Genomic DNA, 12,612 nt, shown 5'->3' with positions numbered 1-12,612 from the left:
GAGGGAATGCTGTAGGCACCACCCTGGGCACAAGGAGGACATTAGGAAGAGGTGGAATGACCTCAGGGACAAAGTCTGATCCCTGGTCTCCAGGCACCATCTGCAGGCCAAAAAGACTTGCAGTGATCCCCCCAGTACTCAATTACAACTCTTTCCCTGGGAGAAGAACTTGGGCATCCTGCATCCTGAGGGCTTGACAGGAATACCTAGGGGGGTGGAGTCTGGTAAGTTACAACACAAAAAGTGTCACAAAAATGCAACAGCATGAATGCTCATAGCTCACCTTTTGCCACTGTCCTGTTCATGTTCCTTACCAACATTCAGTACCCAGAGTATCTCAGTGTCAATACTGCCAATCTGTACTGTTGGACCCAACATCGCAGTCACCAAGGCCCATCACATGCCATCTGTCTAAATGGTGCCTGGAAATCTCAGAATAACAAAAACACATTCCAGGATCCATGGTATGTCCGAAAATGTAAATGTATGCTTAAACCTAAATGCATCTTGCATACAGATATGTAATGAAAAACAGTTGACAAGCATTATGGAGTAGAGGGGGTGACCAGATTGCAACTCCCACCACTGGGGTGGTGGTTAGAGTTCTAGGAACTCTAACCACCATCCCACTGTTCTCTTGTCCAAAGACCTATGTTTGTCAACCCCCAAATGAAGTTTACACACCTGGGGGGTAACATTTGGCAAGTGTGTGTATTAGAGAGAGTGACCTGACTGCAACTCCCAGGAGGTACTGTTTCAGTAAATCCAACCACCAGCCCACTGTTCTCTTGTCCAAAGATCTCTGTTGGTAACTCTCAATTGAAATGTAATCACCTTGGAGGATAACATTTGTATAGAGTGTGTGTAGTAGAGCGAGGGCCCTGACTGTAACTCCCAGCAGGCCCTGTTCCAGGAACTCCAACCACCAGCAGAGTGTTCTTTTGTCCAAAGATCCCTGTTTGTTAACTCCCAAATTAAGTTTACTCACCTGGGAGTATAACAATTGTCAAGTGTTTGTAGTAGAGAGAGTGACCTTAATGCAACTCCCAGCTGGCCCAGTTTTAGGAACTCCAACCATCAGCCCAGTGTCCTCTTGTCCAAAGACCTCTGTTTGTCAACTCCAAAGTGAAGTTTACTAACCGGGGGGGGATTATATGTGTCAAGTATTAGGGAGTAGAGAGAGTGACCTGACTGCAACTCCCAGCAGGCCTTGTTTCGGTAACTTCAGCTACCAGCACAGTGTTTACCTGTCCAAAGACCCCTGTTTGTCAACTCCCAAATTAGTTTACTCACCTGGGAGTGGTCAAGCACAGATCATGCTCAACTCAGATACGTGTCTATCTACCTCGCTCAATCTTGACCTGCTAATGCAAGATGAAACTACTGAGGACAGGAATGACACCTTACCCAGTGTATATAACAAGTATTCCAAAGGCCTCAAGGTGCATCACCAGATTGGTAGCAGCAGCAGACACATTTACACAGCATTATGCACATGATGACTCCAGTCACACATGCAACACAGTCCTGGGCCTGCCTGCATCCCACTCAGCTAGGCCTCAAAATCGTCAAACCCATATCTTGTCTCTCTACTGTGTTGGCTGCACTGGTGATAAAATGCAATTTTCAGGCCATCCTGCAAAGTGCAACTGATCTGCACATCTTATCAGCTGCTTGAGTCAAATCAGGTTGGCATGCTTCACATATGTCATGTCAATTCACCCAATATCATGGCACCATTGGATTAACTCTAACTTAACTTTTTTTGCAAAGGTCTCTGCCTGCTTACTGTAACACTAAACCTTACAAACAGTAACAATGTATATTTTACATCAACAAGTGGATATGTTACTGGGTACACAGAGGCCACGGAACAGACTACCACTACCCTGCTGGATGAAGCCCTCAGTGACAACAACACTCCTGGACTTCTGGACATGGAGGATGATTCTGACCCATCTGGGCAACAAGGCCAGACAGCAACATTGAGTCTCACTGTGCCCAAATGTCACCTTCAAGCCCAGTTGCTTCAACATCACAGGCAAACATTTGCCCACTAACCTGTGTCCCTAGCACAGCGTCCACCATCCTGTGCCCCCTATTCCTGGATCCTGAGTTGTAGCACAACACTTCAGACAGTGAGGGTCTAGGAAAAAGTTGGAGAGGGCCCCCTATGGAAGGGGCACAGTTCCGTGGGGGTAGAGTGTGTGGGAGGGATGCTGTGGACTAGTGGGGTGAGGTTACTGGAGTTGCTCTTGGCCAGAGCATCATCAGCCACGTCTTGGGGGTCTATCAGGAGTCCCAAGGGGTGATGGATCAGGTGTTGACCGAACTCCAGGAAATCAAGCAGCTACAGCGGGACATGAATAGGGACAGGTGTGAACAGATGGAGGCCCACATATCCAACATGGCCTCCCTAACAGGGGTGTTGAGGGACATACATACCACCCTGAGCAGGGATTTTCAAAACCAGTATACCCCTACCATTGGCTCATCAACAGCAGGCCCATCAACATCTGTGCCAGCCACAGGAAGGGCGGACCTGCCAGAGGAACAACAAGCCACAGACACCCTTTCCTCTATAGCAGCTGATCCCTCGGCTAGCGGGGATATCCAGCAAAGAATCCAGGAGGTGCAGATGGCAAGACGCCCACCACTGCCAGCGATAACCCTCTTCCTTAAGGACCTCCTTTGTGTGTTACTCATTCACTCTGGACTGATCTTGAACCACCTACCATTTCCAATGGGAGGACTACTCTAGGCTTTTGACTCCTAATGGTGTGGCATTTACTTCAATAATTTAAATCACCATGACTGACCCCTTCACATTTGAATAGTTGGTGAGTAATGTCATGTATATTTTATGTTAATCATAGCTTCAAAATAAAAGGAACCTTCACTGACTCAATGTCTGCTGATTTTGTTTTCATATTTAACTATGTAGATATGTCAGACCATGTGAATCATAGAATGATGATCCAAGGTACTTGTTCAAGGTGGGATATTGTCACGTGGGCTCTAATTATCTTAATGAGGCTGCTGGATTTGGATGGCAGCATCACCTGAATTGAGAGGAACTGAGTTCAGTCCCACACTATGTGACAACTATTGGCCTAATCCATTTTAGGCCTGATAGCAGCACTTCATTTCTGCCAAAGAGCAGGGATGATTTGTGCCAACCGGGCACATGGCATAATGACTTCTCAGGGAAATCGTGGTGTATCAGATCTCACCCTTTTCTCTCAGTTACAGTAGTCTCACACATGCAACGACAGAGGCAGAAAATGATTCAATAAGATTTATTGAATCAGCTGCATCTTAGATAAAATGGCATGAAATGCAATAATGAGAATGATGAAACATACTAGAAGCAAAATGGTGACAAGGAAAGTGAAACACAGGAAAAGTCCCATCATACTGTCACTATGTACACTATATGCAATTCCTACCTAAGCTATTTTAGAGCACAGCAGGATAAGCCCTAAAATGCCCTGCAGGATTCCCCCCTGGTAAGACATCATCCCATGTACCTGAATATGACAATAGCAAGAACGCCTGTTGTCTATAGAGATACCATCCCCAGGTAGGTCAGGGAATCGATAGCCTCAGCAAGCAGCTGTAACAAAATCAATCTGCATGAGGTTGTGGTCATTTGGCTGGAACCTCTCTCTAAAGTACATGGGACAGGGAAAATGTTTTATAATAAAACTGCTGATGTTCTGAGAAATGTCCCTACATAAGGATATGTACGTTTCTGTGAACATTAAAGACGCAGTGTACTACTTGTGCCGACAATCCTATCATGTTGCAGCTTTGAAGAAAGCACAGAGTGAAAAGAATATCATGCTAAGAAATGTAATGCTTTCCTAAGCGAAAGAACAACTGGATCAAGACAATAAAACAACACCACAAGTGTGGCCGATTCTAAAAGAATAAAATGAAAGCAAAATCAAATCTGACTAGGCTAAAGGTCACAAGCAGCAGACCTAGTTACTAAAATAACGTGCCCAGAGACATCACTAAAATGACTATGCAACAATATTTTGCATGTCCACAGTGTCCATCTCAGGATTACAACCATCCCACACAAACACATACATACAAGTGTCTGGTCAAAGTAAAAATGTTACTACAGTGTTCAGCACATAGGCTGACAACATGTCTGAACTATCTGAAATTATAAAAGATTGACTCATACTGAGTAAATTAACATATTTACAATTACAAACTTCTAGATCACAGAAGGTAGGGATTTGTCAGACATTGTCCTGTAGAATAGGGAAAGGCTGAAGTGGTTGATGTCACCAGCTTGAGTGTTATCACACAACACACCAAAGTAATTCAACATCACATAATCCAAAATACAGACAGATGGCAGTACAACAGTCTTTGATCACAGGGCCCTCATAATCCAAATGCTCATGCATCTGGTGGTATGACACAAACATATGTCAGTGTTGTGGCACAGGCACCTTGAACTACAATGATGAAGCACGTCTATACCTATATTTAGTTCATACAAAAAGAGTGTTTACCCTATGTGAAGGGGATATGACGTGGACGTGATCTAGGACTATGGGGGTCATTACAACCCCGGCGGTCAGCAATAATGTGGTGGTAAGTACCACCAACCACCATATTATTACACTGAAGCCAACCGCCAATATACCACTCCGACCGCCACAGCAGTAATAGCCGTCGGGCTGCAGATATCCATCTCCAGCCCCGAGGCTGCCATTGTTCCACCTGCGGGATTATGATCCCGCCTCCCACCATGGTTTTCGTGGCCTTCATAACACCACAAAAACCATGGTGGTAGGCCATATCAGTGACAGGGAATTCCTTCCCTGTCACTGAGCGGTCTCCTCTGCCTCTCCAGTTATCCCCCTGCCCCCCACCTCTCCAAACTCCCCCCAACCCTTCTAAATTCATGCCCCCTTCACACACACACACACATGCAGGCACACACCCATTCTCACATGGTTACACGCATGCATACACCAATTCACACACACACTTCTAAACATGCAAGCAGACACGCATTCACATTTCACAACATACACGCACTCACATGTCCGTACATGCACACACGCATTCACCACTCAACACACACCTACAGTCACGCACACACATACATTCACATACCCCCACACATGCACACAACACCTCCACCCGCTCCACTGTCAGAAACCCCACTTACCTGGATCCAGGGGGTCCTCCAGCAGGAGACGGGATGGAGCACTGCTACGCTATTGGTAGTAATACAGCTGGCAACGGTCTACTGGCGTGCCACTGCTAATGGTAGCAGTGGCACCTTACCGCTATCTGCCAGCATGGCAACAGCTGGATTTCTACCATTCTTGTGGCGGAAATCCGGCTGTGGTCATAATATGGGGGACCGCTGGTAGCCACGGCGACGGTCTTTTGGCGGCTGTCGCCACGGCGGTAGACGGTTTTTATCGTCGAAGTTGAAATGTGGGCCTATATATTTTATGCCCACATGATGACACACATAGTGCATCAGGCCCACCACAGCACACAAAACAAGTCTAATGGGTACTTCTGACATTCTACCCAAACACTGTGCAAACTGTCTTGTCACAGGTCTCATACAACCAAAGTATGTGACCTACATTACCTGGAACAATCCATGTCCACTTCGTATGTCAGAACAGCATCACATACCTGGCAATGTCACAACTCTGAAATGACCACATGAAGATGTCATGGTGAAGGTACCCATATAAAGAACAAAATAAGGAGTATAGGCTTGAAATCATACATATGACACAAGCCACATAGTAAGCATCTGGAAAACAATCTACATTGCAAGGAAACTGACACAGACAAAGCAACATCATCCAAGTGGGGATGTGTCAAAAGCTATCCAGTCAATCAGTCCTTAGCTGATTATTGCAGAGTATCAGCACCCTAGGTGTTTCCAAAACACTCAACTCCACACATTCTCACAGCTATAGTTGATTGTACAGTCACAGTCATAACATCATGACATACTTACACTCATGAGAAGTAGCTGTGGATGAGATCTTCTTGCATGGTAGTTCTTTCCTCTTCACCACTGTCATACTCAGTTGGCATGTCAGGCTCCCCCTCCTCTTGGATGCACAAGATATTCTTCCGCAGGGTGATGTTGTGGAGCATACAGCATGCCACATTGATCTGATACACTTTCCTGGGTGAGTACAGGAGGGCTCCACCAGTCCTGTCTAAAAAGTTAAATCTGGCCTTCAGGAGCCCAAAAGCCTGCTTCACTGGCCGCAGGGTTCTTCCATGGGCCTCATTGAAGTAGACTTCCCCTGGCGTAGTTGGATTCCTCAGCGGCGTCAATAACCAAGGACGGTTTCGATAAGCTGAGTCTCCTGTTAAGGAATGGGACACAAGTGAAACAATAAGTCACTCACTTCAGGATTGTACCACGTGTTATTGCTCACACAAAATCAGGACAGACGTGACTTACCAATGAGCCAGGACCTCTCTGATTGCAGTTGTGACAACAGCTAGAGTATGGTGCTGTTATGCATTATGAAGGAATCGTGGGCTGATCCTGGATAACAGGCACACACAATTGAGCTGTAGAGATCTGCCAAACAGACAACTTGCAAGTTTATGAAATGGAAGTTCTTTCCGTTGCGATAGACTTGTTCAGTGGCCTGCAATGGCACCAAGCCAACATGTGTGCCATTAATGGCCCCACCACAGATGGGAAGTAGGCAAAATCATAGAAGTCAGCCTTCAAATTGTCTAAATCGACACATCGGGGAAACCTGATATAACTGTCAAAATGTTTCAACATTGCTTCAACATTGCTGAGAGGAAATTTTTCAACACAAGACTGAACATAGATTGAGACAAACTGTCGGGTCTACAACCCCAAATATGCACCAGAACCCACACCTGGCCGTTAGTAAAGTATGTCCCTAAGCAAATCACCTGCCCTTGCATGGGCAAGTGATTGTTGGTGCCTTTGAGAAATGTTTACTTGAGCCAAGGCTTGTTTTAGAACTCGTGTGGGAATATGGGGCACGGGTCAACTTGTTGACTGAGCTTGTGGCATCCTCTTACCTCAGACTGGGTGTGACCAGGAACAGCAGCCTCGTGACTCAGACTGGGTGAGGCCAGGTGCAGCAGGTATTTAAAGCCACACCAGTCTTGAGGTAATTGCTTGCTGTCAGTGGTCTTCAGATGCAGAGTGGGATTCTCTGCTCCTTCGTGCTTGTTCTTGGATCGTCTATTCCACAGCCCAGCATCTCAGATGCCGATCCTAGAAAAGAAGATATCAAGAAGATGAGCATCATAAAAGGGGATAATGCGCTGCGCGCACTTGAAAGGCTTCTTATCGGTTACCTTTGATAGTTGATTGCCGGATGTTCAGAAGGACAGCTCGCACTAGAAGGGCATGTTATTTGGTTACTTAAATACTTGCTGTCTGCTGAATTATAGCACTCATTATTGTTATCTTGTAATGCACAATTGTTATTTTAATGATGGGCTATAAACATGTGTGTTATAGTTCAGTTTTATGTACCATTTTTGTGATACCAATCATTGCCCATGATAAAGAACACAGTGTTTGGCACACACTAGTTTCAAAACGTGAAACAAAGGTCTGTTATTTCCATGTTCAATTGTCACTGTGATGTAACAGTGATGAAATCAATTACATACGAAAGTGATCTTTAGTATATTAACCCTATGCTCTCAGTGTGCTTAAATCAGTGAACTTTGGCCCATATTTATACTTTTTGACGCAAAACTGCGCTGGCGCAGTTTTGCGTCAAAAATATTACCGCCGGCTAACGCCATTTCGGTGCGCCATGCGGGCATAAAATTTATACTTTGGCGCCCTGCGGCGCAAACCACAGGTGTAAGTCTTTATGTTTTACGCACACCGCAGCGTCAAGTCGTAAAGCAAAACGACGTTAACGCAGTGGAAATGACTATGGGTCGATTTACGACACCGCAAACCGGATATGCAGCGTTTTTTGATGCAATAGCGTCAAAATTCCCTGCAAACACAGCCATTTCAGCAGAGGAGAGCCAAAATGGATCCCAGATGCCTATACAGACCCCAGGAAGATGACAACAGACCAGGAACCAGCCAGGAGGACCCACACAAGAACCAGGACAGTTTGAAGAAAAAAAGAAAGTGTTGCTTCAGTGCAGACGAGCAGGAAATCCTGGTTAAAGAGGTGACGGAACACCAGCACCAACTGTTTGACACATCAAAGTTGCCAATCAGTAGGAGAGAGGCAATATGGCAACAAATTGTTGACAAGATTAACAGTGTGGCAGAAGTATGCAGAACAGTCATCGAGTGCAAGAAACGCTGGCATAACTGCAAGTGCAGGACCAAGGAAAAGATAGCCAGGAACAGGAAGGCAGCACTGCAGACTGGAGGTGGGAGCCCAGCACACCAGGAGGCCCTGGACCACATGGAGGAGATGGTCGCAGCCGTCATCCCTGAGGAGATCGTCACAGGGATTCAAGGACAGGACAGCGCAGACTACCAGGAGACAACACACATGCAGGGTAAGTAGCATGGGGAATTAAAATGCCCTAATGTCAACTACAACCGGTGGGATACCGACCACAAAATACATGGAAGTCATGATATCGTTGGAGTGGCATGGGTAAAGGGGTATGGCATGGGGGCATGGCCTGTGCAGAGAGATGCTGGGGCACACCATAACACAACACCAACAACAGTTCCATGGGGGTATGCTGCCATGTCAACGATGGAGCAAAGGTAAAGCCACACCAGGAGGGAAGGGCACAACGTCAAACTAACATCCCGTCACACGTCAGCCACTATACCCCCTACATTAACTACGGCCCAATTAACAACCTCTAGCCATACCGACAACTGGAATGTAACAGTGACAACAATTACCACTACCACCTCCGCTGTGTGTGCTGGTCAAGTAGCCGATGGCAGTAACGTCCCCATGGATCATACACACATAAATTAGTGGGTTGAGGATGACAACTTTAACAATCCCCTGAAACAAGACAAATGTTCCAGTACTGTCAATTGTGAATGCCCATAGTTCCCGCAAACATCAGCCAATGTCATCAACAGTAGGAGCTACACAGCACTAAGGTCACACCCATGCTGCATATGCCAGAGTCCATCCTGTGCCTGGGTCACAATGCAACATCCCAAATGACATACTGCTCAGGCAACAGCATTGAGGGGGAGGACACATGTAACTGGTCACTAAAATACACCTGCACAGTCAGAGGAGGAAATAGGACACTGCTACGACTATCCGGGCAATCCAATCTCCACACATTCCCCAACATCAGCTGTACACATTACCAAGGCTAACATCCATATCGTGCCATAACAATGCAATGCATAGGATAAGCAACATTTCAACTACATATAAGTGGATGTGAAAGATCAGAGACTGGGGCAGGTCCAAATTGTTAAGTGTGCTGCTAGTGCCATCAGAGCACCCACAGCCAGTGAAAGGTCTCACCATGAGAATGGATGTAGACGGAGGGTTGAGTAGGACAAGAAGGTGGCAAATCACTATTTGGCCTAAACCAATACCTAGAGCAGATGATGCTGACAAGTCTAATAACTTATCACAGTATATGTGACGTGCAGGTGGGGCATAGGCCTGGGAGAATGCCCATGTGAAAGACTGGAGCAATGAACAGGAAACAAGATCACAATGTGAAATCATCACAAGGCAGGCATGTGACATCACCAATGCCACAACACAGATACACTAATTGTACCCTATTTCATTGCAGAGGACGATGGATCTCCTGCGGATATGCCTGTCCAGGGCTACCCTGATGGCATGGATGAAGAGCTGACAAACATCAGCCACCAGACCCTCCAAGATGTCCTTGGAACCCTCCAGACACCACCTTCTGTCACAAGGAGGAGCACAGACCAAGCAGTCATCACAGAGGACCCACCCACAACACCAATTGTTAGACCTGCCAGCTCCAATACAGCTGAGGACTCAGATGACACAGGCACCAGCTTTGAGAGAACTGTAGTTGGAGTACAGCGGGAGCTGGCCAAGGAGGTGCGGGAGGGGATGCAAACTATGGCAGCCAGCCTAGAGGGGGTGCGTTCGTGCATGATGTCATCTGCAGATCAGGCAGCAGCTATGCAAGGGCGAACAACTATCTTGCAGGAAGTAGAAAAAAAGGCTGAAGGAAATCAGCACACCTGTAATCCAGTTGACCCAACACCTACAACAGCAATCCTGTCAACGCGTGCACGAATGTAACATTAAACCCCTCAGGGCCGACCTGGCTGCCTACCATCATGATGTGGCTGCTATTCTCAAGAACCAGCAGATCCTCCTTGCAGCAGTATTGCCCTTAAGACCTTCAGAGGTAGCAGCGACCAGGATGTCTGACTCCATGTCTTCAAACACTGAGGTGTGTGTTGCCCCTTCACAACCACCACCACCAAGGACAGAGGAGGCAACACACATATCAGCAGAAGAAGACATGGATCAGATCACCTTCACACGTAAAAATGTACCCGGAAGCACTAGTCCTGCCACATGGCCACCTATTACCAAGGTCCAGCGCTTTGTAACATGCCAGTTTTGCAACAACTGTACTCAATGACTGTTCTGCAAACCACTGTATATCTTGTCAGCCTGCCAAGTGCTTGTCTCTCACTTACTCATTGGCAAATCCTGTCCCTCTGTACTGTCTGACACATCACCCCAGCATGTCAAATGCATTTTCCTTTAGCACTTGTGTAGGATCACAATGGAAGATGTCACTATAATGGACTCATAATCATGGACAATGTACATATAGCACTACAGCACTTTTCAATAAATCGCACTTAAACAACCACTTTGTCTCTGTGTAATGTGACACATCAACCGTTCAGTAGATCACTGAAATTTGCCTCCTGTCAAATTACATAGCTTGTCAATACAACTGTCATGAAATAATGTAGTCTGCTAACTATGCACAGTGGCCTGGATTGCACCATACTCTGCCCTTCCTGAGAGTAATATATGATGAAATGAGAAACCATACACCATAATGCTGTATTGGACAGAATAATGCTTCCTCAAGGGATATCTAAGCCATTGAATAGTGGCAGCAAAATGTTGCCACCATGCAATACTAACACATATAACATTGCCACAAACTGCATGAATGAAGGTGTCTGAGTGTACATCCAAATAAGTAATCATGCTGAACAGTGTCACAAATGATCTATGTGAGTCATGAACACGATACTACAAGAGTGCTTTCTACCACTCAGCTAATAAGGGTTTCCTTGAACATCACACTGCAGTCAGACATAACACAGTGTCCCAATACCAAATCTGGAAGCACAGTATGTGACATTGAAAACATACTTATTGAAAAAAACACGTTGGGATCCATAGTAACTGTGATTGGTGGTTGCAATGAATGGTCAAATCTTTGCAAGGTAGCTCTGGGGTAGCTGCCAATGTTACAGCTCAGTTGGGATTTGCTTGTAGCTTAGGACACAAATGTAATACAACAGAATTCATGTACACTCATGACAAGGCCATGATCTACAAGCATTTCACACATACTGTAAAGGGTTCACTACATATTTATTAAACTGTAATAACAGAAGAGAAAACTCGGGGAAAAGCCCTACCTACCCTAATCTACCCTAACTACTCATTACCCACAACTGTCCCTAACTAACCTAAGCTAAACTTACTTATCACATGTAACAAAACGTTCTAAACATCAACCCCTCACCCCCCTTATGATACGGGACACATGGAGGACAACAGATACTAACCTAAACACATACTATCCTATACTAAACAAATATATCTATATTTTTTTCCCAAAACACACAAGAACCCCAACATAGCCCAACACACTCAAAAAGAAACATTAGAAATAATCAGGACCACCCACCCCACCTCCCACCCACTAGCACTAACTAAACTAACAGCCGATATTAACCTAACACTAAGCCCCCTAAACCCACAAAGTATAAGAATAAGGGAAGAGGAGGGAGTAGAGGGAATCATGTCCATCAAAAATGTCTAGAGGTTGGCCCTCCGGAGGGTCCGCTTAATGGACTGCACCCGCCGGTTGATATGGGGAACATCCTGCCGCAGGCGACTCATTTTTCTGAGGACACGGTCCATTTTGCGCTGCATGAACACACAAGCAGCAGGGTCAATTGTTGCAGCTGGGGTGGTCTGTGTGCCAGCTGAGGAAGTGAAGGGCTGTGTATGGTCAATGCCTGTGGGCTGCCCTGAAAGTGGTCCAGTGCTAGGGCCTGGAGCACTTGATGTTGTTGCCACAACGGTCACAGCTGTTGGTGGTGCCACCTGGGTGGTAGTGGTGGTGGTGGCTATGGTGGGCAAAGAAGGGCCACCCTGTGGGAATGCCCTCCAGGCTCCAGAGGCCCGTTTGTTCCTTTATCTGCGGGCCATCCTTCTGTACCCCGACTCTACTGCAGTATCTGCTGGTACCGCATTGCCCGCCTCTGGAATTCACGCACCTGGATGGGTGTCATATTAGCAGCTGTGAAGACAAATGAAAAAAATTACATTAGGAACTGCATTGTGTGAAATGGCACAAGAAGTAAATCAGACA

The sequence above is a fragment of the Pleurodeles waltl genome, chromosome 3_1, assembly GCF_031143425.1.
Source record: "Pleurodeles waltl isolate 20211129_DDA chromosome 3_1, aPleWal1.hap1.20221129, whole genome shotgun sequence".
Lineage (NCBI taxonomy): Eukaryota > Metazoa > Chordata > Amphibia > Caudata > Salamandridae > Pleurodeles > Pleurodeles waltl.
Note: the sequence above shows the minus strand (reverse complement) of the source record.